We start from the raw sequence: 27,575 nt of genomic DNA, 5'->3' as shown, positions 1-27,575 counted from the left end.
TATGTAACTATGTAACATAACATGGGGGGGGGGGTCTCCTGGCTGTTCACACAGGTGTGTCATTGCTGTACATTGACCATGCATTGCTTCTGTGGTATTGCAAAGGCAAAGACAAATGCTTCCAGCCATCCATTGCACTAATGGATTGGTCATCAGCTGGCTGTCTATGTCCCGCATCAATATAGACCAAAGTACAGAGGGTTAGGCTATGCTATTGTGCACCTACCTGATGCATCAGAAGGTGCGAGGCCCTTGCTAAATTCTGTGCACAGACTTTGAGATCTATGCTTTAGACTGTATCTAAACCTGCTCCAACATGGACTGACATTCTGGCCTACTTTCAGCCGATGCGACTTGTCTGTCGCTGAACAGTCGCTTTTTATGTATTCAGCACCTATGTATAATGTTGTAAAAATGCTCTAGAAGCTAAAGTCGCAGAAATGTCACACATATTTGGCCTGCAACTTTCTGTGCGACAAATTCAGACAGGAAAAATCAGTATAAATCCTTAGAAAATTATCCCCCAGTGTCTCCATCTGCTGGCGGTATTGAATAAGCATTGCTGCACTGATGGGGTATGCATTAGACGAAAAAAAAGAAGAAAAAGAAGAATAATACGCCCAGAAAAGAGGCGAAAAGGAGAAAAACGTAAAAAAACGTGAAAAAAAAGTAAGAGGAAGAGAAGGGAAAAAAAGGTGGAAATGGGTTTAAAAGTGATTTCGGCGGAGAAATATATATATATATATATATATATATATATATATATATATATATGCGCACACACACACATAGATATAAACGTATTCTCCGTTGAGATATTGCAGCCGCTGCTGTGTCCAGGCCCAGGAGCCTTAGCACTGTGCTGTGATGTCACTCAATACCACTGACATCACTAGGTGTAAACAACATCTCTCCTTTGCTGTGTATGTGACTATGGAGCTGTTTGGTGATGTCGTCTATTACGGCCTTCATAGAAGCAACAGGAGATTGTTGCATCCATCTTGAACCCTCAGAACTACAGTGCTATGATGTCACTCACTTCCACAGGCCTTGCAGAGTGTAAACAACAACAACCCAGCTTTGTTGTGTATGTAACCATAGGGATTTGTGATGTCACCTAGAACCTTCACAGCAGCGACAGCTTTATGAGGAGCATCAGCACTGCTCTGCCTGAGCAGAACCATCACCGCCATAGGTTGTCAAATAACCCGGATTTAACCCACACAGGTAAGTCCAATGGGGTGCAGGCATGTCCTCTATGCTTACAGCTTCCCGTGGGTGTTGGTTTGATACCGTTTGGGGACAGCCAAGGAGGCATCTGCAGGCAACAAAGGTAGGTGTGTGCTTGTGTGTGTGTTTCCTATGCAGATCCTAAGCCCAGTGTCACATGCAAGTAGGAGGAGTAAGAAGGGTTCCTGGCAAATCCGGGTTATGGATTGCATTTAAAAAGGCCCCGTGGGAGTGCAATGGGCCCCTGTCTTGCTGCTTAGCAATAATGGTATGGGTTTAGGTTCTGCTGTGTGTACTGGTGGTTGACTGCCCCCCAGCCCAGAGTGTGCATGGAAAATTGTCTGGCAGCCTCCCTGACAGCAAGCAGTGATAGTGCCCATGAAGGGGACCTTGTTGGGCCCGCCCCTTTCACGGTTATCGCTTCTCGGCCTTTTGGCTAAGATCAAGTGTAGTAATACAGGAGATCTGGTCAGAAGGTACTCGGGTACCCCTCTCCTCGGCCTTGTGGGATCGCCCAGGTTTATTGCCTGGGCTTCACCCACTTGTTGCTATTGGGGAGAGGGCCTAGTCCCAGGGTAACGAGTAGCGATCGCCTCTCAAGACCTTCGGGTGGAGAGAGGTTAGAACCATGGATGATGATCCGGATCCAGGTTCTGTGCCGGCATACGCAAGGATCAAAAACACCGTGAGAGTCATTCTCACGGATGATACCAAAAGGGCGGACGATTTGAAATTCGTAGTAGAGGACGTGCTCGGAGGAGTTTTCGGAATACAGAAGGGCGAGATATTGGCAATCCAGGACTACCCGAAGCGTAAAATTTTTGATGTGACGTTCACACAAAATGGCATCCACAGAGATTTTGTTACCAGAGCTGCTGCGAGTAAAGACAAAAAGCTTCAGGGTGTCCGGATTATTGAGCACGTTCTAGACGATATTAAGCTGGTGGTAGTAAAGATGTATTCCCCTTTCGCCAACCTACACGATGTTGAGTTGTTTTTACAAGTCTATTTTAGTAAGGTTGAGTGCAGAGGAAAAATCATGAACAGCTGTGGCATCTGGACATCTAAGTGGAGATTTCAGGTTACATGCAAAAAAGATGACAGATTGCCAGGGGGAATACAACTACCACCAGCTCGTTTTAAAATAAATAATATGTGTGGCGACCTCTTTTATGCGGGGATGCCAAGCTACTGCAGGAAGTGTCACAGATATGGACACACAAAAGAAAACTGTGAAAGTACATGCAAAAAATGTGGTAGCACACAGCACGAGACAGAGAAATGCACAAGAGGAGGGAGGTGCAATTTCTGTCAACAATTCGGTCACCTTTTCTCCTCTTGTCCCCACAGACATAGGACGGAGCAGCAGTGGCAACCCTGGAGGCAGCAAGGACAGCAACCGGGACACCAGCCGAGGCAAGCAGAGCCAGTGATTACCCCCCCACAAGAGGTAAGCGGTGAGATGGAGAAGGAGAAAGACCCCCCTCAGGCAAAAGGAGGGGACCCTAAAGAGCAGAGGATGGCCAAAAAACGTGCAAGTGGTGGAAAAACTGGCCCCCAGGAGCATGCTGGGTTAAGAGAGGAGCGGACGGCGGCCGAATCCGCTCCTCAGCAACCTCTGGCTCAGGGTCCCCCTGAGAGCGATGATCCGGGTGGAGAGGTGAAGGTTAAAAGGCGGAGGGGCTCCAGAAGACTCTATTCGGAGGCGGTCCAGGGGGAGCCGATGGAAGTACCTGCGGATGCAGGGAACCCAAGTGACGTTCCTCCACAGGTCCCCATAGGGGATACCCCCCCTCCTCCCTGCCAGGAGGAGGTTTCAGGGGTGACCGTCTCTGAGGTACCAGAGACGGAACTAAGTGAACACCCGACCCCTATGGAGGGGCAAGAGGTGGAAGAACCCAATGAGTCTGGAGCCCTGATTGCCAGGATGCCCGAGAACAACTATGCCTCAATCATGATGGAGGAGGGGGGTCGGCTGAGTGATGGTGCCTCCTCTCCTGCTTCCTCTATGCGTACAGTTGAGTCAGATTTTGGGGGGTATGAGGCTTCGGAGGGGGAATCAGAGGTGTAAGACGTTTTCTTGTACATTCCCATGGCTGAGTTGTCCGGTCTGTCCTTGAACGTGAGAAGTGTGAGCGCCGGAGTAAGAAGGGTTGCCCTATTTAATTACTTGTCGGTTTTTGCTGCTTCCGTCCTTTTCCTGCAGGAATGTGGCATCCCGCACAGATTAAATTATAAAGAATATGAAGATGATTGGGTGCACGGTCCATCAGTCTGGTCTGGATCAAATGAGTCCAGATCAGCAGGGGTCGCCATACTTTTTAAAGGGAACGTTTTAATTGAGAGTTTTAGCGAAATTTTACCAGGCAGAATTTTATTGGTCAACGCTTTTATTAATGGTATTAAATGGCAGTTTTTAAATTTTTATGGTTCTCCTGATAAGAATGAAAGAATAAAAATGTTGGAGATTTTACCCCTTTTTATTAACAATTCTAGTCCTCTTGTTTTATCAGGTGATTTTAATTGTATTTTAAGGGGAGAACGCCGTTTTTCGAACGCAGTGAGTAGGAACTATGACAATACGTCTTTTATGTTAAAAAACTTGATTTTAGATTTTAATCTCACTGATGTTTTTAAAAAATGTAATTTTAACGTACCAGAGGAAGACGGTGTTACCTGGAGCAATGCAAGCTGTAGCTCCAGGATAGATTTTATTTTTTGTTCTTATCAAGTACTGCCTTTTAACTGTGATCTTTTTACCAATGTTTTTTCTGACCATAAATTATTGTATTTTAAAGTTAAAAGTGATTTTAAAAGGAGAACTGGTAGGAATGCCTGGAAGTTAAACGTGTCCCTTTTAGAAGATCCGCAGGTTTTATCAGATTTTATCACCTTTTACAAGGAATGCAGACGAGTAAAAGACCCCAACACTCCCACCAGTATCTGGTGGGAAAAAATGAAACTAAAAATAAAAGAATTTTTTATCCGTGTTGGGGTTAGGAAAGCTAAAGAAAAACGTGAATTTTATAATATCCTAAATACTCGTCTGCAAACCCTGTACAAATTCAGAGCACATGGGATGGAGGTGGAGAAGGAGGTACATGATCTTAAAAAAGAAATAACTAAGTGCCTGGAGCAGAAAGGAAAAGAAATTATCTTTAGGTCTCGAATACAGCATCTTGAGGAAAACGAGACCTGCTCCAGGTATTTTTTTAAGAAAATACATGAAAATAGAAGGTTAATAGAAAACATTGAAGGAGTGAATGATGTACAGGGTATTTTAAAAAAGGTGCAAGAGTTTTATGCGGATCTTTTTAATGTAAAACACATTGATGAATGTTTTATGAATGACTCGTTAAAGGAGATCACCAATTTTTTAGATCCTGTCTCACAGTCTTTTTTATTGCAGAATATTTCAGAGCAGGAGATTTTAGAGACCGTCAAGAGTTTTAAAACAGGTAAAGTGCCTGGGCCGGATGGTATACCCATTGAATTTTATGTTACTTTTTATGGTATTTTAAAAGAAGATTTGTTCTCCCTTTTTACGGAAGTCTTTAAGTCTAAAATCCTCCCAGGCTCATGGAAGAAGGGTGATGTCTCCCTGCTATTCAAAAAGGGAGACCGGTCGGAACTCAAAAACTGGAGACCAATCACCCTTCTGAACTGCGACTATAAAATAATGGCGAAACTGTGTGCTAACCGCTTAAAGAACGTAATCCATAAAATAATTCATACAAACCAAGTCTGTGGGGTGCCTGGGAGGAGTTTATGGGAGAACCTAAACCTTTTAAAGGATGTAATTAGCGACACCAAATTAAGAAAAGGAAAGCTGGCGGTTTTATCCATAGATTTTGAAAAAGCTTTCGACAGGGTGTCACATTTTTATCTTTTTAAGGTTTTAGAGAAAATGGGTATACCTGATGGCTTTTTATTGTCTCTTAGAGCTTTTTATGATAACTGTACTAGTAAAATTTTAGTAAATGGTTTTAAGACACAGGGCGTGATTTTAAATTCCGGAGTGAAGCAGGGGTGTCCCTTGTCCCCACTACTCTTCATTTGCGCAATAGAGCCTCTTTTATGTACAATACGAAAGGATAAGCAGATCCATGGAGTCCCCCTGCCAGGAGGAGGGGGACTAGAGGCGAAGGTAGTGGGGTACATGGACGATGTTGCGGTGTTTTGCAGGGACACCCCATCGCTTCAGAAGACGCTAAAACAGATTCAATATTTTAATTGTGCCTCCGGTTTTAAAGTCAATTTTAACAAAAGTAACATTTTAAACATAGGCGGAATGCCTTTGTATGATGTGCCCGTCCCTGTGTCTGAGTCGGTGCAGATTTTAGGTGTCTCCTTTGACGAGTCTAATAATGGTTTTAATAGCTGGGACTTGGTGGCTCAAAAAATAAATAAGAAAATATGTATGTGGAACATGCGAGAACTTACAATGGAAGGGAAGGTTTTAATTACAAAAATGGTGCTTTTACCTATTTTATTGTATTTAAGTCTGGTTTTCCCACCCCCCGAAATGGTTCTAAAGAAAATAACAAAAGCTTGTTTTACTTTCTTTTGGAGTTCTAAGAGCGAAAAATTAAAGAGACAAATTGTGATAAAACCGAACTCCAGGGGCGGTAAGGATTTTCCAGATTTTAAAGCTTTCCTTTTAATAAAGTTTTTTAGCATGTGTTTTACTACTGTTTTTAAAGATAGCTACTGGTCTTATTTTGTTCGTTTTAATACTGGTTATTTTATGCGGAGGAACGGCTGGTTTTCTACAGTTTTAAGTTGCCCTTATTCTTTGAATTTACCCCCTCAATACATGATTTTAGGAAAAATTTTAAACTTATATAATTTTAAAGGTAAAAGTGTTCAGGATCTGTGCAATAGCAAAAAACTACTAAAGGAAATAAAAGAAACCAGTACCGTGACTCCCATCAAAAATTTTAACGAACAGAAGTGTATACAGATTTGGAAGATGTTGAGTATTAATTATCTTTTTAATTCACAGAAGGACCTGGCCTGGAGCTGCGCACACGAGTGTCTTCCATGCCGGGCATTCCAGCACCGAAGAGGATTATCCAACTCTGCAACCTGCCCGAGGGAGGGATGCCGACAAGAGGAGACCGTGCACCATCTAATATGGACTTGTTTTTACTCGCAGAAAATATGGACAAAGATACTCCCTCTGGTAAAAAGGATAACTGGACTAAAAGACTTAAATATTGCAGTGGTTTTTTATGGTTGCCTGGAATGCCCAACACGGACTCAAGAGACTATTGCATGGAAGATCATAAACTGTGTGAAGGCAGCTCTGTGGAAGGCCAGGAATATTTTATTGTTCAAGCATGAGGTTTTATCTGTGAAGGACATTTTATCTATCTGTTTTTATGAAATGTACCAGTACTATCTTTTAGACAAGAAGAGATTTCCGCTTTTATCTAGAAAATGGTTTTTAAAAGAATGGAATTCTATCTTGTAAAGCCACCAAGTGCCCATTTTATGTTTTAATATGTTGTAAATATGTTATTTATATGTAACTGTATTTATTGACATATTTGCACAATTTTGTTAACATTATTTAATTTTTAATAAAGTTGCCCCCGTAAGGGTAGTCAAGTTAAAAAAAAAATCTGTTCTTATCAGTTTAATATCTGATACGTCCCCTATCTGGGGACCATATATTAAATGGATTTTTGAGAACGGGGGCCGATTTCGAAGCTTGCTTCCGTCGCCCTATGCATTGACCCGATATGGCAGTATCTTCGGGTACAGTGCACCACCCCCTTACAGGGTTAAAAAGAAAGATTCCTACTTTCATTGCTACCTGCTTGCTGGCTAGCCAGCTAGCCAGCCCTGTGGGCCTTGCTGCTGCTGCAGCCAAAAAACAAAAGGTGGTGCTGCTGCTGCTTCTGCTGCTTCTGCTTCTGCTTGTGTCTGGCCCCTGTTGGAGCGTCCAGGCACAGGACTTCTGCTGCTGCTGACTAAATGGCCTCCTTAATTGGATCATTTGAGTAGCCAGCACACCTGTGCAGGTAGGGCATGACATGATAGGCAGCTGCCTTGATAGCGGGTGGGTGCTGAATGTTCCTAATTGACAAAATAAGATTAATGCTTATGAAGAAATATAAAATCTCATCCCTTCCCCAATATCGCGCCACACCCCTACCCCTTAATTCCCTGGTTGAACTTGATGGACATATGTCTTTTTTCGACCGTACTAACTATGTAACTATGTAACATAACATGGGGGGGGGGGGTCTCCTGGCTGTTCACACAGGTGTGTCATTGCTGTACATTGACCATGCATTGCTTCTGTGGTATTGCAAAGGCAAAGACAAATGCTTCCAGCCATCCATTGCACTAATGGATTGGTCATCAGCTGGCTGTCTATGTCCCGCATCAATATAGACCAAAGTACAGAGGGTTAGGCTATGCTATTGTGCACCTACCTGATGCATCAGAAGGTGCGAGGCCCTTGCTAAATTCTGTGCACAGACTTTGAGATCTATGCTTTAGACTGTATCTAAACCTGCTCCAACATGGACTGACATTCTGGCCTACTTTCAGCCGATGCGACTTGTCTGTCGCTGAACAGTCGCTTTTTATGTATTCAGCACCTATGTATAATGTTGTAAAAATGCTCTAGAAGCTAAAGTCGCAGAAATGTCACACATATTTGGCCTGCAACTTTCTGTGCGACAAATTCAGACAGGAAAAATCAGTATAAATCCTTAGAAAATTATCCCCCAGTGTCTCCATCTGCTGGCGGTATTGAATAAGCATTGCTGCACTGATGGGGTATGCATTAGACGAAAAAAAAGAAGAAAAAGAAGAATAATACGCCCAGAAAAGAGGCGAAAAGGAGAAAAACGTAAAAAAACGTGAAAAAAAAGTAAGAGGAAGAGAAGGGAAAAAAAGGTGGAAATGGGTTTAAAAGTGATTTCGGCGGAGAAATATATATATATATATATATATATATATATATATATATATATGCGCACACACACACATAGATATAAACGTATTCTCCGTTGAGATATTGCAGCCGCTGCTGTGTCCAGGCCCAGAAGCCTTAGCACTGTGCTGTGATGTCACTCAATACCACTGACATCACTAGGTGTAAACAACATCTCTCCTTTGCTGTGTATGTGACTATGGAGCTGTTTGGTGATGTCGTCTATTACGGCCTTCATAGAAGCAACAGGAGATTGTTGCATCCATCTTGAACCCTCAGAACTACAGTGCTATGATGTCACTCACTTCCACAGGCCTTGCAGAGTGTAAACAACAACAACCCAGCTTTGTTGTGTATGTAACCATAGGGATTTGTGATGTCACCTAGAACCTTCACAGCAGCGACAGCTTTATGAGGAGCATCAGCACTGCTCTGCCTGAGCAGAACCATCACCGCCATAGGTTGTCAAATAACCCGGATTTAACCCACACAGGTAAGTCCAATGGGGTGCAGGCATGTCCTCTATGCTTACAGCTTCCCGTGGGTGTTGGTTTGATACCGTTTGGGGACAGCCAAGGAGGCATCTGCAGGCAACAAAGGTAGGTGTGTGCTTGTGTGTGTGTTTCCTATGCAGATCCTAAGCCCAGTGTCACATGCAAGTAGGAGGAGTAAGAAGGGTTCCTGGCAAATCCGGGTTATGGATTGCATTTAAAAAGGCCCCGTGGGAGTGCAATGGGCCCCTGTCTTGCTGCTTAGCAATAATGGTATGGGTTTAGGTTCTGCTGTGTGTACTGGTGGTTGACTGCCCCCCAGCCCAGAGTGTGCATGGAAAATTGTCTGGCAGCCTCCCTGACAGCAAGCAGTGATAGTGCCCATGAAGGGGACCTTGTTGGGCCCGCCCCTTTCACGGTTATCGCTTCTCGGCCTTTTGGCTAAGATCAAGTGTAGTATCTGTTCTTATCAGTTTAATATCTGATACGTCCCCTATCTGGGGACCATATATTAAATGGATTTTTGAGAACGGGGGCCGATTTCGAAGCTTGCTTCCGTCGCCCTATGCATTGACCCGATATGGCAGTATCTTCGGGTACAGTGCACCACCCCCTTACAGGGTTAAAAAGAAAGATTCCTACTTTCATTGCTACCTGCTTGCTGGCTAGCCAGCTAGCCAGCCCTGTGGGCCTTGCTGCTGCTGCAGCCAAAAAACAAAAGGTGGTGCTGCTGCTGCTTCTGCTGCTTCTGCTTCTGCTTGTGTCTGGCCCCTGTTGGAGCGTCCAGGCACAGGACTTCTGCTGCTGCTGACTAAATGGCCTCCTTAATTGGATCATTTGAGTAGCCAGCACACCTGTGCAGGTAGGGCATGACATGATAGGCAGCTGCCTTGATAGCGGGTGGGTGCTGAATGTTCCTAATTGACAAAATAAGATTAATGCTTATGAAGAAATATAAAATCTCATCCCTTCCCCAATATCGCGCCACACCCCTACCCCTTAATTCCCTGGTTGAACTTGATGGACATATGTCTTTTTTCGACCGTACTAACTATGTAACTATGTAACATAACATGGGGGGGGGGGGGTCTCCTGGCTGTTCACACAGGTGTGTCATTGCTGTACATTGACCATGCATTGCTTCTGTGGTATTGCAAAGGCAAAGACAAATGCTTCCAGCCATCCATTGCACTAATGGATTGGTCATCAGCTGGCTGTCTATGTCCCGCATCAATATAGACCAAAGTACAGAGGGTTAGGCTATGCTATTGTGCACCTACCTGATGCATCAGAAGGTGCGAGGCCCTTGCTAAATTCTGTGCACAGACTTTGAGATCTATGCTTTAGACTGTATCTAAACCTGCTCCAACATGGACTGACATTCTGGCCTACTTTCAGCCGATGCGACTTGTCTGTCGCTGAACAGTCGCTTTTTATGTATTCAGCACCTATGTATAATGTTGTAAAAATGCTCTAGAAGCTAAAGTCGCAGAAATGTCACACATATTTGGCCTGCAACTTTCTGTGCGACAAATTCAGACAGGAAAAATCAGTATAAATCCTTAGAAAATTATCCCCCAGTGTCTCCATCTGCTGGCGGTATTGAATAAGCATTGCTGCACTGATGGGGTATGCATTAGACGAAAAAAAAGAAGAAAAAGAAGAATAATACGCCCAGAAAAGAGGCGAAAAGGAGAAAAACGTAAAAAAACGTGAAAAAAAAGTAAGAGGAAGAGAAGGGAAAAAAAGGTGGAAATGGGTTTAAAAGTGATTTCGGCGGAGAAATATATATATATATATATATATATATATATATATATATATATATATATGCGCACACACACACATAGATATAAACGTATTCTCCGTTGAGATATTGCAGCCGCTGCTGTGTCCAGGCCCAGGAGCCTTAGCACTGTGCTGTGATGTCACTCAATACCACTGACATCACTAGGTGTAAACAACATCTCTCCTTTGCTGTGTATGTGACTATGGAGCTGTTTGGTGATGTCGTCTATTACGGCCTTCATAGAAGCAACAGGAGATTGTTGCATCCATCTTGAACCCTCAGAACTACAGTGCTATGATGTCACTCACTTCCACAGGCCTTGCAGAGTGTAAACAACAACAACCCAGCTTTGTTGTGTATGTAACCATAGGGATTTGTGATGTCACCTAGAACCTTCACAGCAGCGACAGCTTTATGAGGAGCATCAGCACTGCTCTGCCTGAGCAGAACCATCACCGCCATAGGTTGTCAAATAACCCGGATTTAACCCACACAGGTAAGTCCAATGGGGTGCAGGCATGTCCTCTATGCTTACAGCTTCCCGTGGGTGTTGGTTTGATACCGTTTGGGGACAGCCAAGGAGGCATCTGCAGGCAACAAAGGTAGGTGTGTGCTTGTGTGTGTGTTTCCTATGCAGATCCTAAGCCCAGTGTCACATGCAAGTAGGAGGAGTAAGAAGGGTTCCTGGCAAATCCGGGTTATGGATTGCATTTAAAAAGGCCCCGTGGGAGTGCAATGGGCCCCTGTCTTGCTGCTTAGCAATAATGGTATGGGTTTAGGTTCTGCTGTGTGTACTGGTGGTTGACTGCCCCCCAGCCCAGAGTGTGCATGGAAAATTGTCTGGCAGCCTCCCTGACAGCAAGCAGTGATAGTGCCCATGAAGGGGACCTTGTTGGGCCCGCCCCTTTCACGGTTATCGCTTCTCGGCCTTTTGGCTAAGATCAAGTGTAGTATCTGTTCTTATCAGTTTAATATCTGATACGTCCCCTATCTGGGGACCATATATTAAATGGATTTTTGAGAACGGGGGCCGATTTCGAAGCTTGCTTCCGTCGCCCTATGCATTGACCCGATATGGCAGTATCTTCGGGTACAGTGCACCACCCCCTTACAGGGTTAAAAAGAAAGATTCCTACTTTCATTGCTACCTGCTTGCTGGCTAGCCAGCTAGCCAGCCCTGTGGGCCTTGCTGCTGCTGCAGCCAAAAAACAAAAGGTGGTGCTGCTGCTGCTTCTGCTGCTTCTGCTTCTGCTTGTGTCTGGCCCCTGTTGGAGCGTCCAGGCACAGGACTTCTGCTGCTGCTGACTAAATGGCCTCCTTAATTGGATCATTTGAGTAGCCAGCACACCTGTGCAGGTAGGGCATGACATGATAGGCAGCTGCCTTGATAGCGGGTGGGTGCTGAATGTTCCTAATTGACAAAATAAGATTAATGCTTATGAAGAAATATAAAATCTCATCCCTTCCCCAATATCGCGCCACACCCCTACCCCTTAATTCCCTGGTTGAACTTGATGGACATATGTCTTTTTTCGACCGTACTAACTATGTAACTATGTAACATAACATGGGGGGGGGGGTCTCCTGGCTGTTCACACAGGTGTGTCATTGCTGTACATTGACCATGCATTGCTTCTGTGGTATTGCAAAGGCAAAGACAAATGCTTCCAGCCATCCATTGCACTAATGGATTGGTCATCAGCTGGCTGTCTATGTCCCGCATCAATATAGACCAAAGTACAGAGGGTTAGGCTATGCTATTGTGCACCTACCTGATGCATCAGAAGGTGCGAGGCCCTTGCTAAATTCTGTGCACAGACTTTGAGATCTATGCTTTAGACTGTATCTAAACCTGCTCCAACATGGACTGACATTCTGGCCTACTTTCAGCCGATGCGACTTGTCTGTCGCTGAACAGTCGCTTTTTATGTATTCAGCACCTATGTATAATGTTGTAAAAATGCTCTAGAAGCTAAAGTCGCAGAAATGTCACACATATTTGGCCTGCAACTTTCTGTGCGACAAATTCAGACAGGAAAAATCAGTATAAATCCTTAGAAAATTATCCCCCAGTGTCTCCATCTGCTGGCGGTATTGAATAAGCATTGCTGCACTGATGGGGTATGCATTAGACGAAAAAAAAGAAGAAAAAGAAGAATAATACGCCCAGAAAAGAGGCGAAAAGGAGAAAAACGTAAAAAAACGTGAAAAAAAAGTAAGAGGAAGAGAAGGGAAAAAAAGGTGGAAATGGGTTTAAAAGTGATTTCGGCGGAGAAATATATATATATATATATATATATATATATATATATATATATATGCGCACACACACACATAGATATAAACGTATTCTCCGTTGAGATATTGCAGCCGCTGCTGTGTCCAGGCCCAGGAGCCTTAGCACTGTGCTGTGATGTCACTCAATACCACTGACATCACTAGGTGTAAACAACATCTCTCCTTTGCTGTGTATGTGACTATGGAGCTGTTTGGTGATGTCGTCTATTACGGCCTTCATAGAAGCAACAGGAGATTGTTGCATCCATCTTGAACCCTCAGAACTACAGTGCTATGATGTCACTCACTTCCACAGGCCTTGCAGAGTGTAAACAACAACAACCCAGCTTTGTTGTGTATGTAACCATAGGGATTTGTGATGTCACCTAGAACCTTCACAGCAGCGACAGCTTTATGAGGAGCATCAGCACTGCTCTGCCTGAGCAGAACCATCACCGCCATAGGTTGTCAAATAACCCGGATTTAACCCACACAGGTAAGTCCAATGGGGTGCAGGCATGTCCTCTATGCTTACAGCTTCCCGTGGGTGTTGGTTTGATACCGTTTGGGGACAGCCAAGGAGGCATCTGCAGGCAACAAAGGTAGGTGTGTGCTTGTGTGTGTGTTTCCTATGCAGATCCTAAGCCCAGTGTCACATGCAAGTAGGAGGAGTAAGAAGGGTTCCTGGCAAATCCGGGTTATGGATTGCATTTAAAAAGGCCCCGTGGGAGTGCAATGGGCCCCTGTCTTGCTGCTTAGCAATAATGGTATGGGTTTAGGTTCTGCTGTGTGTACTGGTGGTTGACTGCCCCCCAGCCCAGAGTGTGCATGGAAAATTGTCTGGCAGCCTCCCTGACAGCAAGCAGTGATAGTGCCCATGAAGGGGACCTTGTTGGGCCCGCCCCTTTCACGGTTATCGCTTCTCGGCCTTTTGGCTAAGATCAAGTGTAGTATCTGTTCTTATCAGTTTAATATCTGATACGTCCCCTATCTGGGGACCATATATTAAATGGATTTTTGAGAACGGGGGCCGATTTCGAAGCTTGCTTCCGTCGCCCTATGCATTGACCCGATATGGCAGTATCTTCGGGTACAGTGCACCACCCCCTTACAGGGTTAAAAAGAAAGATTCCTACTTTCATTGCTACCTGCTTGCTGGCTAGCCAGCTAGCCAGCCCTGTGGGCCTTGCTGCTGCTGCAGCCAAAAAACAAAAGGTGGTGCTGCTGCTGCTTCTGCTGCTTCTGCTTCTGCTTGTGTCTGGCCCCTGTTGGAGCGTCCAGGCACAGGACTTCTGCTGCTGCTGACTAAATGGCCTCCTTAATTGGATCATTTGAGTAGCCAGCACACCTGTGCAGGTAGGGCATGACATGATAGGCAGCTGCCTTGATAGCGGGTGGGTGCTGAATGTTCCTAATTGACAAAATAAGATTAATGCTTATGAAGAAATATAAAATCTCATCCCTTCCCCAATATCGCGCCACACCCCTACCCCTTAATTCCCTGGTTGAACTTGATGGACATATGTCTTTTTTCGACCGTACTAACTATGTAACTATGTAACATAACATGGGGGGGGGGGGTCTCCTGGCTGTTCACACAGGTGTGTCATTGCTGTACATTGACCATGCATTGCTTCTGTGGTATTGCAAAGGCAAAGACAAATGCTTCCAGCCATCCATTGCACTAATGGATTGGTCATCAGCTGGCTGTCTATGTCCCGCATCAATATAGACCAAAGTACAGAGGGTTAGGCTATGCTATTGTGCACCTACCTGATGCATCAGAAGGTGCGAGGCCCTTGCTAAATTCTGTGCACAGACTTTGAGATCTATGCTTTAGACTGTATCTAAACCTGCTCCAACATGGACTGACATTCTGGCCTACTTTCAGCCGATGCGACTTGTCTGTCGCTGAACAGTCGCTTTTTATGTATTCAGCACCTATGTATAATGTTGTAAAAATGCTCTAGAAGCTAAAGTCGCAGAAATGTCACACATATTTGGCCTGCAACTTTCTGTGCGACAAATTCAGACAGGAAAAATCAGTATAAATCCTTAGAAAATTATCCCCCAGTGTCTCCATCTGCTGGCGGTATTGAATAAGCATTGCTGCACTGATGGGGTATGCATTAGACGAAAAAAAAGAAGAAAAAGAAGAATAATACGCCCAGAAAAGAGGCGAAAAGGAGAAAAACGTAAAAAAACGTGAAAAAAAAGTAAGAGGAAGAGAAGGGAAAAAAAGGTGGAAATGGGTTTAAAAGTGATTTCGGCGGAGAAATATATATATATATATATATATATATATATATATATATATATATATGCGCACACACACACATAGATATAAACGTATTCTCCGTTGAGATATTGCAGCCGCTGCTGTGTCCAGGCCCAGGAGCCTTAGCACTGTGCTGTGATGTCACTCAATACCACTGACATCACTAGGTGTAAACAACATCTCTCCTTTGCTGTGTATGTGACTATGGAGCTGTTTGGTGATGTCGTCTATTACGGCCTTCATAGAAGCAACAGGAGATTGTTGCATCCATCTTGAACCCTCAGAACTACAGTGCTATGATGTCACTCACTTCCACAGGCCTTGCAGAGTGTAAACAACAACAACCCAGCTTTGTTGTGTATGTAACCATAGGGATTTGTGATGTCACCTAGAACCTTCACAGCAGCGACAGCTTTATGAGGAGCATCAGCACTGCTCTGCCTGAGCAGAACCATCACCGCCATAGGTTGTCAAATAACCCGGATTTAACCCACACAGGTAAGTCCAATGGGGTGCAGGCATGTCCTCTATGCTTACAGCTTCCCGTGGGTGTTGGTTTGATACCGTTTGGGGACAGCCAAGGAGGCATCTGCAGGCAACAAAGGTAGGTGTGTGCTTGTGTGTGTGTTTCCTATGCAGATCCTAAGCCCAGTGTCACATGCAAGTAGGAGGAGTAAGAAGGGTTCCTGGCAAATCCGGGTTATGGATTGCATTTAAAAAGGCCCCGTGGGAGTGCAATGGGCCCCTGTCTTGCTGCTTAGCAATAATGGTATGGGTTTAGGTTCTGCTGTGTGTACTGGTGGTTGACTGCCCCCCAGCCCAGAGTGTGCATGGAAAATTGTCTGGCAGCCTCCCTGACAGCAAGCAGTGATAGTGCCCATGAAGGGGACCTTGTTGGGCCCGCCCCTTTCACGGTTATCGCTTCTCGGCCTTTTGGCTAAGATCAAGTGTAGTATCTGTTCTTATCAGTTTTCATGCTGGTGGGGATGGGTGCTGCATGGAGGATGCAGGTGTACCAGGGCTTTCCGGGGCTGGTTCTGAGGAATCAGCTCGACGGCTGCCCCGATGTGACCTGTTCCCTCCGGGTCTCGCCATGAGGCTGAGAGGGTCTAGAGTCGAGGTACTTTTGTGCCTCGGGGAGTGGTGACCCCGAGGTGCCGAAACTCACTGGGAGAATAGACTCACTGAGTTGAAGCACGGGTACCATAATCTCTTCACCTTGTGGCACTCACCTCTTGATTCCCGGCCTTCTGGCTAGGATCAGAGAAATTTTTATAGATCCGGCCGGATGTCCGGGCAGTATATCTGCACACATTCACTTATTTATTTCTTTTTTGTCTCACTGTGTCACTTTTTGCGTGTTGTGTGTTCACAGGATTGGTCAGGATGCGGTATCCCTTCTGGGTGTCCCTCCTGGCGGTCTAGGGGAGGTGTGTGTGGCCATTAGGTTCCGCACCTCCCTGCAAACACCCCGGGTACTCCTGCTTTGGCAGGGTACCTACCGTAATCGGCTCTGCGGGCAGATACCTTGGCTAACGCCAAGGGGGATGCCGGGAGCATTTGTGGTCCCCTAGTAGCTTCGGCGAAAAGGGACATCGAACCTGGAACCTCGCAGGTACCTTTTGGTCCGGAGGCGAAGGGTAAGGTTTGTTGGGGGGCCTCTCTCCTATCGGAGAAGGGCTTGCGATAGACCGCATCCTTTGTGCACGTTTTTTTAGTGTAACACGTTTGCACTTTTTCTTGCACTTTGGGTGAATCGAAAGCACGTTCCTCGGCTTTAGATAAAAAAAAAAAAAAAAAAAAATCTGTTCTTATCAGTTTAATATCTGATACGTCCCCTATCTGGGGACCATATATTAAATGGATTTTTGAGAACGGGGGCCGATTTCGAAGCTTGCTTCCGTCGCCCTATGCATTGACCCGATATGGCAGTATATTCGGGTACAGTGCACCACCCCCTTACAGGGTTAAAAAGAAAGATTCCTACTTTCATTGCTACCTGCTTGCTGGCTAGCCAGCTAGCCAGCCCTGTGGGCCTTGCTGCTGCTGCAGCCAAAAAACAAAAGGTGGTGCTGCTGCTGCTTCTGCTGCTTCTGCTTCTGCTTGTGTCTGGCCCCTGTTGGAGCGTCCAGGCACAGGACTTCTGCTGCTGCTGACTAAATGGCCTCCTTAATTGGATCATTTGAGTAGCCAGCACACCTGTGCAGGTAGGGCATGACATGATAGGCAGCTGCCTTGATAGCGGGTGGGTGCTGAATGTTCCTAATTGACAAAATAAGATTAATGCTTATGAAGAAATATAAAATCTCATCCCTTCCCCAATATCGCGCCACACCCCTACCCCTTAATTCCCTGGTTGAACTTGATGGACATATGTCTTTTTTCGACCGTACTAACTATGTAACTATGTAACATAACATGGGGGGGGGGGGTCTCCTGGCTGTTCACACAGGTGTGTCATTGCTGTACATTGACCATGCATTGCTTCTGTGGTATTGCAAAGGCAAAGACAAATGCTTCCAGCCATCCATTGCACTAATGGATTGGTCATCAGCTGGCTGTCTATGTCCCGCATCAATATAGACCAAAGTACAGAGGGTTAGGCTATGCTATTGTGCACCTACCTGATGCATCAGAAGGTGCGAGGCCCTTGCTAAATTCTGTGCACAGACTTTGAGATCTATGCTTTAGACTGTATCTAAACCTGCTCCAACATGGACTGACATTCTGGCCTACTTTCAGCCGATGCGACTTGTCTGTCGCTGAACAGTCGCTTTTTATGTATTCAGCACCTATGTATAATGTTGTAAAAATGCTCTAGAAGCTAAAGTCGCAGAAATGTCACACATATTTGGCCTGCAACTTTCTGTGCGACAAATTCAGACAGGAAAAATCAGTATAAATCCTTAGAAAATTATCCCCCAGTGTCTCCATCTGCTGGCGGTATTGAATAAGCATTGCTGCACTGATGGGGTATGCATTAGACGAAAAAAAAGAAGAAAAAGAAGAATAATACGCCCAGAAAAGAGGCGAAAAGGAGAAAAACGTAAAAAAAACGTGAAAAAAAAGTAAGAGGAAGAGAAGGGAAAAAAAGGTGGAAATGGGTTTAAAAGTGATTTCGGCGGAGAAATATATATATATATATATATATATATATATATATATATATATATGCGCACACACACACATAGATATAAACGTATTCTCCGTTGAGATATTGCAGCCGCTGCTGTGTCCAGGCCCAGGAGCCTTAGCACTGTGCTGTGATGTCACTCAATACCACTGACATCACTAGGTGTAAACAACATCTCTCCTTTGCTGTGTATGTGACTATGGAGCTGTTTGGTGATGTCGTCTATTACGGCCTTCATAGAAGCAACAGGAGATTGTTGCATCCATCTTGAACCCTCAGAACTACAGTGCTATGATGTCACTCACTTCCACAGGCCTTGCAGAGTGTAAACAACAACAACCCAGCTTTGTTGTGTATGTAACCATAGGGATTTGTGATGTCACCTAGAACCTTCACAGCAGCGACAGCTTTATGAGGAGCATCAGCACTGCTCTGCCTGAGCAGAACCATCACCGCCATAGGTTGTCAAATAACCCGGATTTAACCCACACAGGTAAGTCCAATGGGGTGCAGGCATGTCCTCTATGCTTACAGCTTCCCGTGGGTGTTGGTTTGATACCGTTTGGGGACAGCCAAGGAGGCATCTGCAGGCAACAAAGGTAGGTGTGTGCTTGTGTGTGTGTTTCCTATGCAGATCCTAAGCCCAGTGTCACATGCAAGTAGGAGGAGTAAGAAGGGTTCCTGGCAAATCCGGGTTATGGATTGCATTTAAAAAGGCCCCGTGGGAGTGCAATGGGCCCCTGTCTTGCTGCTTAGCAATAATGGTATGGGTTTAGGTTCTGCTGTGTGTACTGGTGGTTGACTGCCCCCCAGCCCAGAGTGTGCATGGAAAATTGTCTGGCAGCCTCCCTGACAGCAAGCAGTGATAGTGCCCATGAAGGGGACCTTGTTGGGCCCGCCCCTTTCACGGTTATCGCTTCTCGGCCTTTTGGCTAAGATCAAGTGTAGTATCTGTTCTTATCAGTTTAATATCTGATACGTCCCCTATCTGGGGACCATATATTAAATGGATTTTTGAGAACGGGGGCCGATTTCGAAGCTTGCTTCCGTCGCCCTATGCATTGACCCGATATGGCAGTATCTTCGGGTACAGTGCACCACCCCCTTACAGGGTTAAAAAGAAAGATTCCTACTTTCATTGCTACCTGCTTGCTGGCTAGCCAGCTAGCCAGCCCTGTGGGCCTTGCTGCTGCTGCAGCCAAAAAACAAAAGGTGGTGCTGCTGCTGCTTCTGCTGCTTCTGCTTCTGCTTGTGTCTGGCCCCTGTTGGAGCGTCCAGGCACAGGACTTCTGCTGCTGCTGACTAAATGGCCTCCTTAATTGGATCATTTGAGTAGCCAGCACACCTGTGCAGGTAGGGCATGACATGTTAGGCAGCTGCCTTGATAGCGGGTGGGTGCTGAATGTTCCTAATTGACAAAATAAGATTAATGCTTATGAAGAAATATAAAATCTCATCCCTTCCCCAATATCACGCCACACCCCTACCCCTTAATTCCCTGGTTGAACTTGATGGACATATGTCTTTTTTCGACCGTACTAACTATGTAACTATGTAACATAACATGGGGGGGGGGGGGGGGTCTCCTGGCTGTTCACACAGGTGTGTCATTGCTGTACATTGACCATGCATTGCTTCTGTGGTATTGCAAAGGCAAAGACAAATGCTTCCAGCCATCCATTGCACTAATGGATTGGTCATCAGCTGGCTGTCTATGTCCCGCATCAATATAGACCAAAGTACAGAGGGTTAGGCTATGCTATTGTGCACCTACCTGATGCATCAGAAGGTGCGAGGCCCTTGCTAAATTCTGTGCACAGACTTTGAGATCTATGCTTTAGACTGTATCTAAACCTGCTCCAACATGGACTGACATTCTGGCCTACTTTCAGCCGATGCGACTTGTCTGTCGCTGAACAGTCGCTTTTTATGTATTCAGCACCTATGTATAATGTTGTAAAAATGCTCTAGAAGCTAAAGTCGCAGAAATGTCACACATATTTGGCCTGCAACTTTCTGTGCGACAAATTCAGACAGGAAAAATCAGTATAAATCCTTAGAAAATTATCCCCCAGTGTCTCCATCTGCTGGCGGTATTGAATAAGCATTGCTGCACTGATGGGGTATGCATTAGACGAAAAAAAAGAAGAAAAAGAAGAATAATACGCCCAGAAAAGAGGCGAAAAGGAGAAAAACGTAAAAAAACGTGAAAAAAAAGTAAGAGGAAGAGAAGGGAAAAAAAGGTGGAAATGGGTTTAAAAGTGATTTCGGCGGAGAAATATATATATATATATATATATATATATATATATATATATATATATGCGCACACACACACATAGATATAAACGTATTCTCCGTTGAGATATTGCAGCCGCTGCTGTGTCCAGGCCCAGGAGCCTTAGCACTGTGCTGTGATGTCACTCAATACCACTGACATCACTAGGTGTAAACAACATCTCTCCTTTGCTGTGTATGTGACTATGGAGCTGTTTGGTGATGTCGTCTATTACGGCCTTCATAGAAGCAACAGGAGATTGTTGCATCCATCTTGAACCCTCAGAACTACAGTGCTATGATGTCACTCACTTCCACAGGCCTTGCAGAGTGTAAACAACAACAACCCAGCTTTGTTGTGTATGTAACCATAGGGATTTGTGATGTCACCTAGAACCTTCACAGCAGCGACAGCTTTATGAGGAGCATCAGCACTGCTCTGCCTGAGCAGAACCATCACCGCCATAGGTTGTCAAATAACCCGGATTTAACCCACACAGGTAAGTCCAATGGGGTGCAGGCATGTCCTCTATGCTTACAGCTTCCCGTGGGTGTTGGTTTGATACCGTTTGGGGACAGCCAAGGAGGCATCTGCAGGCAACAAAGGTAGGTGTGTGCTTGTGTGTGTGTTTCCTATGCAGATCCTAAGCCCAGTGTCACATGCAAGTAGGAGGAGTAAGAAGGGTTCCTGGCAAATCCGGGTTATGGATTGCATTTAAAAAGGCCCCGTGGGAGTGCAATGGGCCCCTGTCTTGCTGCTTAGCAATAATGGTATGGGTTTAGGTTCTGCTGTGTGTACTGGTGGTTGACTGCCCCCCAGCCCAGAGTGTGCATGGAAAATTGTCTGGCAGCCTCCCTGACAGCAAGCAGTGATAGTGCCCATGAAGGGGACCTTGTTGGGCCCGCCCCTTTCACGGTTATCGCTTCTCGGCCTTTTGGCTAAGATCAAGTGTAGTATCTGTTCTTATCAGTTTAATATCTGATACGTCCCCTATCTGGGGACCATATATTAAATGGATTTTTGAGAACGGGGGCCGATTTCGAAGCTTGCTTCCGTCGCCCTATGCATTGACCCGATATGGCAGTATCTTCGGGTACAGTGCACCACCCCCTTACAGGGTTAAAAAGAAAGATTCCTACTTTCATTGCTACCTGCTTGCTGGCTAGCCAGCTAGCCAGCCCTGTGGGCCTTGCTGCTGCTGCAGCCAAAAAACAAAAGGTGGTGCTGCTGCTGCTTCTGCTGCTTCTGCTTCTGCTTGTGTCTGGCCCCTGTTGGAGCGTCCAGGCACAGGACTTCTGCTGCTGCTGACTAAATGGCCTCCTTAATTGGATCATTTGAGTAGCCAGCACACCTGTGCAGGTAGGGCATGACATGATAGGCAGCTGCCTTGATAGCGGGTGGGTGCTGAATGTTCCTAATTGACAAAATAAGATTAATGCTTATGAAGAAATATAAAATCTCATCCCTTCCCCAATATCGCGCCACACCCCTACCCCTTAATTCCCTGGTTGAACTTGATGGACATATGTCTTTTTTCGACCGTACTAACTATGTAACTATGTAACATAACATGGGGGGGGGGGGGGGGTCTCCTGGCTGTTCACACAGGTGTGTCATTGCTGTACATTGACCATGCATTGCTTCTGTGGTATTGCAAAGGCAAAGACAAATGCTTCCAGCCATCCATTGCACTAATGGATTGGTCATCAGCTGGCTGTCTATGTCCCGCATCAATATAGACCAAAGTACAGAGGGTTAGGCTATGCTATTGTGCACCTACCTGATGCATCAGAAGGTGCGAGGCCCTTGCTAAATTCTGTGCACAGACTTTGAGATCTATGCTTTAGACTGTATCTAAACCTGCTCCAACATGGACTGACATTCTGGCCTACTTTCAGCCGATGCGACTTGTCTGTCGCTGAACAGTCGCTTTTTATGTATTCAGCACCTATGTATAATGTTGTAAAAATGCTCTAGAAGCTAAAGTCGCAGAAATGTCACACATATTTGGCCTGCAACTTTCTGTGCGACAAATTCAGACAGGAAAAATCAGTATAAATCCTTAGAAAATTATCCCCCAGTGTCTCCATCTGCTGGCGGTATTGAATAAGCATTGCTGCACTGATGGGGTATGCATTAGACGAAAAAAAAGAAGAAAAAGAAGAATAATACGCCCAGAAAAGAGGCGAAAAGGAGAAAAACGTAAAAAAACTTGAAAAAAAAGTAAGAGGAAGAGAAGGGAAAAAAAGGTGGAAATGGGTTTAAAAGTGATTTCGGCGGAGAAATATATATATATATATATATATATATATATATATATATATATGCGCACACACACACATAGATATAAACGTATTCTCCGTTGAGATATTGCAGCCGCTGCTGTGTCCAGGCCCAGGAGCCTTAGCACTGTGCTGTGATGTCACTCAATACCACTGACATCACTAGGTGTAAACAACATCTCTCCTTTGCTGTGTATGTGACTATGGAGCTGTTTGGTGATGTCGTCTATTACGGCCTTCATAGAAGCAACAGGAGATTGTTGCATCCATCTTGAACCCTCAGAACTACAGTGCTATGATGTCACTCACTTCCACAGGCCTTGCAGAGTGTAAACAACAACAACCCAGCTTTGTTGTGTATGTAACCATAGGGATTTGTGATGTCACCTAGAACCTTCACAGCAGCGACAGCTTTATGAGGAGCATCAGCACTGCTCTGCCTGAGCAGAACCATCACCGCCATAGGTTGTCAAATAACCCGGATTTAACCCACACAGGTAAGTCCAATGGGGTGCAGGCATGTCCTCTATGCTTACAGCTTCCCGTGGGTGTTGGTTTGATACCGTTTGGGGACAGCCAAGGAGGCATCTGCAGGCAACAAAGGTAGGTGTGTGCTTGTGTGTGTGTTTCCTATGCAGATCCTAAGCCCAGTGTCACATGCAAGTAGGAGGAGTAAGAAGGGTTCCTGGCAAATCCGGGTTATGGATTGCATTTAAAAAGGCCCCGTGGGAGTGCAATGGGCCCCTGTCTTGCTGCTTAGCAATAATGGTATGGGTTTAGGTTCTGCTGTGTGTACTGGTGGTTGACTGCCCCCCAGCCCAGAGTGTGCATGGAAAATTGTCTGGCAGCCTCCCTGACAGCAAGCAGTGATAGTGCCCATGAAGGGGACCTTGTTGGGCCCGCCCCTTTCACGGTTATCGCTTCTCGGCCTTTTGGCTAAGATCAAGTGTAGTATCTGTTCTTATCAGTTTAATATCTGATACGTCCCCTATCTGGGGACCATATATTAAATGGATTTTTGAGAACGGGGGCCGATTTCGAAGCTTGCTTCCGTCGCCCTATGCATTGACCCGATATGGCAGTATCTTCGGGTACAGTGCACCACCCCCTTACAGGGTTAAAAAGAAAGATTCCTACTTTCATTGCTACCTGCTTGCTGGCTAGCCAGCTAGCCAGCCCTGTGGGCCTTGCTGCTGCTGCAGCCAAAAAACAAAAGGTGGTGCTGCTGCTGCTTCTGCTGCTTCTGCTTCTGCTTGTGTCTGGCCCCTGTTGGAGCGTCCAGGCACAGGACTTCTGCTGCTGCTGACTAAATGGCCTCCTTAATTGGATCATTTGAGTAGCCAGCACACCTGTGCAGGTAGGGCATGACATGATAGGCAGCTGCCTTGATAGCGGGTGGGTGCTGAATGTTCCTAATTGACAAAATAAGATTAATGCTTATGAAGAAATATAAAATCTCATCCCTTCCCCAATATCGCGCCACACCCCTACCCCTTAATTCCCTGGTTGAACTTGATGGACATATGTCTTTTTTCGACCGTACTAACTATGTAACTATGTAACATAACATGGGGGGGGGGGGTCTCCTGGCTGTTCACACAGGTGTGTCATTGCTGTACATTGACCATGCATTGCTTCTGTGGTATTGCAAAGGCAAAGACAAATGCTTCCAGCCATCCATTGCACTAATGGATTGGTCATCAGCTGGCTGTCTATGTCCCGCATCAATATAGACCAAAGTACAGAGGGTTAGGCTATGCTATTGTGCACCTACCTGATGCATCAGAAGGTGCGAGGCCCTTGCTAAATTCTGTGCACAGACTTTGAGATCTATGCTTTAGACTGTATCTAAACCTGCTCCAACATGGACTGACATTCTGGCCTACTTTCAGCCGATGCGACTTGTCTGTCGCTGAACAGTCGCTTTTTATGTATTCAGCACCTATGTATAATGTTGTAAAAATGCTCTAGAAGCTAAAGTCGCAGAAATGTCACACATATTTGGCCTGCAACTTTCTGTGCGACAAATTCAGACAGGAAAAATCAGTATAAATCCTTAGAAAATTATCCCCCAGTGTCTCCATCTGCTGGCGGTATTGAATAAGCATTGCTGCACTGATGGGGTATGCATTAGACGAAAAAAAAGAAGAAAAAGAAGAATAATACGCCCAGAAAAGAGGCGAAAAGGAGAAAAACGTAAAAAAACGTGAAAAAAAAGTAAGAGGAAGAGAAGGGAAAAAAAGGTGGAAATGGGTTTAAAAGTGATTTCGGCGGAGAAATATATATATATATATATATATATATATATATATATATATATATATATATATATATATGCGCACACACACACATAGATATAAACGTATTCTCCGTTGAGATATTGCAGCCGCTGCTGTGTCCAGGCCCAGGAGCCTTAGCACTGTGCTGTGATGTCACTCAATACCACTGACATCACTAGGTGTAAACAACATCTCTCCTTTGCTGTGTATGTGACTATGGAGCTGTTTGGTGATGTCGTCTATTACGGCCTTCATAGAAGCAACAGGAGATTGTTGCATCCATCTTGAACCCTCAGAACTACAGTGCTATGATGTCACTCACTTCCACAGGCCTTGCAGAGTGTAAACAACAACAACCCAGCTTTGTTGTGTATGTAACCATAGGGATTTGTGATGTCACCTAGAACCTTCACAGCAGCGACAGCTTTATGAGGAGCATCAGCACTGCTCTGCCTGAGCAGAACCATCACCGCCATAGGTTGTCAAATAACCCGGATTTAACCCACACAGGTAAGTCCAATGGGGTGCAGGCATGTCCTCTATGCTTACAGCTTCCCGTGGGTGTTGGTTTGATACCGTTTGGGGACAGCCAAGGAGGCATCTGCAGGCAACAAAGGTAGGTGTGTGCTTGTGTGTGTGTTTCCTATGCAGATCCTAAGCCCAGTGTCACATGCAAGTAGGAGGAGTAAGAAGGGTTCCTGGCAAATCCGGGTTATGGATTGCATTTAAAAAGGCCCCGTGGGAGTGCAATGGGCCCCTGTCTTGCTGCTTAGCAATAATGGTATGGGTTTAGGTTCTGCTGTGTGTACTGGTGGTTGACTGCCCCCCAGCCCAGAGTGTGCATGGAAAATTGTCTGGCAGCCTCCCTGACAGCAAGCAGTGATAGTGCCCATGAAGGGGACCTTGTTGGGCCCGCCCCTTTCACGGTTATCGCTTCTCGGCCTTTTGGCTAAGATCAAGTGTAGTATCTGTTCTTATCAGTTTAATATCTGATACGTCCCCTATCTGGGGACCATATATTAAATGGATTTTTGAGAACGGGGGCCGATTTCGAAGCTTGCTTCCGTCGCCCTATGCATTGACCCGATATGGCAGTATCTTCGGGTACAGTGCACCACCCCCTTACAGGGTTAAAAAGAAAGATTCCTACTTTCATTGCTACCTGCTTGCTGGCTAGCCAGCTAGCCAGCCCTGTGGGCCTTGCTGCTGCTGCAGCCAAAAAACAAAAGGTGGTGCTGCTGCTGCTTCTGCTGCTTCTGCTTCTGCTTGTGTCTGGCCCCTGTTGGAGCGTCCAGGCACAGGACTTCTGCTGCTGCTGACTAAATGGCCTCCTTAATTGGATCATTTGAGTAGCCAGCACACCTGTGCAGGTAGGGCATGACATGATAGGCAGCTGCCTTGATAGCGGGTGGGTGCTGAATGTTCCTAATTGACAAAATAAGATTAATGCTTATGAAGAAATATAAAATCTCATCCCTTCCCCAATATCGCGCCACACTCCTACCCCTTAATTCCCTGGTTGAACTTGATGGACATATGTCTTTTTTCGACCGTACTAACTATGTAACTATGTAACATAACATGGGGGGGGGGGGGTCTCCTGGCTGTTCACACAGGTGTGTCATTGCTGTACATTGACCATGCATTGCTTCTGTGGTATTGCAAAGGCAAAGACAAATGCTTCCAGCCATCCATTGCACTAATGGATTGGTCATCAGCTGGCTGTCTATGTCCCGCATCAATATAGACCAAAGTACAGAGGGTTAGGCTATGCTATTGTGCACCTACCTGATGCATCAGAAGGTGCGAGGCCCTTGCTAAATTCTGTGCACAGACTTTGAGATCTATGCTTTAGACTGTATCTAAACCTGCTCCAACATGGACTGACATTCTGGCCTACTTTCAGCCGATGCGACTTGTCTGTCGCTGAACAGTCGCTTTTTATGTATTCAGCACCTATGTATAATGTTGTAAAAATGCTCTAGAAGCTAAAGTCGCAGAAATGTCACACATATTTGGCCTGCAACTTTCTGTGCGACAAATTCAGACAGGAAAAATCAGTATAAATCCTTAGAAAATTATCCCCCAGTGTCTCCATCTGCTGGCGGTATTGAATAAGCATTGCTGCACTGATGGGGTATGCATTAGACGAAAAAAAAGAAGAAAAAGAAGAATAATACGCCCAGAAAAGAGGCGAAAAGGAGAAAAACGTAAAAAAACGTGAAAAAAAAGTAAGAGGAAGAGAAGGGAAAAAAAGGTGGAAATGGGTTTAAAAGTGATTTCGGCGGAGAAATATATATATATATATATATATATATATATATATATATATATATATATATATATGCGCACACACACACATAGATATAAACGTATTCTCCGTTGAGATATTGCAGCCGCTGCTGTGTCCAGGCCCAGGAGCCTTAGCACTGTGCTGTGATGTCACTCAATACCACTGACATCACTAGGTGTAAACAACATCTCTCCTTTGCTGTGTATGTGACTATGGAGCTGTTTGGTGATGTCGTCTATTACGGCCTTCATAGAAGCAACAGGAGATTGTTGCATCCATCTTGAACCCTCAGA

General features: G+C 45.2%; 8 non-coding genes and 3 pseudogenes across 8 annotated transcripts; all 11 read left to right on the top strand.

Annotated features, from left to right (window-relative positions):
- Nucleotides 1-1,646: 1,646 nt before the first annotated feature.
- Nucleotides 1,647-1,779, top strand: LOC130321082 (U2 spliceosomal RNA; annotated as a pseudogene).
- Nucleotides 1,780-6,805: 5,026 nt separating this feature from the next.
- On the top strand, nt 6,806-7,009 carry LOC130321048 (U2 spliceosomal RNA; annotated as a pseudogene).
- A 2,085-nt stretch (nt 7,010-9,094) lies between these two features.
- LOC130321004 (U2 spliceosomal RNA) lies at nt 9,095-9,285 on the top strand. The gene has a single exon (XR_008866809.1). It is a non-coding gene; the product is annotated as a U2 spliceosomal RNA (small nuclear RNA).
- Nucleotides 9,286-11,377: 2,092 nt separating this feature from the next.
- LOC130321002 (U2 spliceosomal RNA) lies at nt 11,378-11,568 on the top strand. Its single transcript, XR_008866807.1, has one exon. It is a non-coding gene; the product is annotated as a U2 spliceosomal RNA (small nuclear RNA).
- A 2,086-nt stretch (nt 11,569-13,654) lies between these two features.
- Nucleotides 13,655-13,845, top strand: LOC130321001 (U2 spliceosomal RNA). The gene has a single exon (XR_008866806.1). It is a non-coding gene; the product is annotated as a U2 spliceosomal RNA (small nuclear RNA).
- Nucleotides 13,846-15,934: 2,089 nt separating this feature from the next.
- On the top strand, nt 15,935-16,094 carry LOC130321068 (U2 spliceosomal RNA; annotated as a pseudogene).
- Nucleotides 16,095-16,787: 693 nt separating this feature from the next.
- On the top strand, nt 16,788-16,974 carry LOC130321054 (U2 spliceosomal RNA). The gene has a single exon (XR_008866851.1). It is a non-coding gene; the product is annotated as a U2 spliceosomal RNA (small nuclear RNA).
- A 2,088-nt stretch (nt 16,975-19,062) lies between these two features.
- LOC130320999 (U2 spliceosomal RNA) lies at nt 19,063-19,253 on the top strand. The gene has a single exon (XR_008866805.1). It is a non-coding gene; the product is annotated as a U2 spliceosomal RNA (small nuclear RNA).
- Nucleotides 19,254-21,346: 2,093 nt separating this feature from the next.
- Nucleotides 21,347-21,537, top strand: LOC130320998 (U2 spliceosomal RNA). Its single transcript, XR_008866804.1, has one exon. It is a non-coding gene; the product is annotated as a U2 spliceosomal RNA (small nuclear RNA).
- A 2,089-nt stretch (nt 21,538-23,626) lies between these two features.
- LOC130320997 (U2 spliceosomal RNA) lies at nt 23,627-23,817 on the top strand. Its single transcript, XR_008866803.1, has one exon. It is a non-coding gene; the product is annotated as a U2 spliceosomal RNA (small nuclear RNA).
- Nucleotides 23,818-25,918: 2,101 nt separating this feature from the next.
- On the top strand, nt 25,919-26,109 carry LOC130320996 (U2 spliceosomal RNA). The gene has a single exon (XR_008866802.1). It is a non-coding gene; the product is annotated as a U2 spliceosomal RNA (small nuclear RNA).
- The last annotated feature ends 1,466 nt before the right edge of the window (nt 26,110-27,575 follow it).

This window comes from Hyla sarda, unplaced genomic scaffold, assembly GCF_029499605.1.
Source record: "Hyla sarda isolate aHylSar1 unplaced genomic scaffold, aHylSar1.hap1 scaffold_223, whole genome shotgun sequence".
Taxonomy (NCBI): Eukaryota; Metazoa; Chordata; class Amphibia; order Anura; family Hylidae; genus Hyla; species Hyla sarda.
The sequence above is the reverse complement of the archived record's forward strand: the minus strand, read 5'-3'. Positions and strand labels throughout refer to the sequence as shown.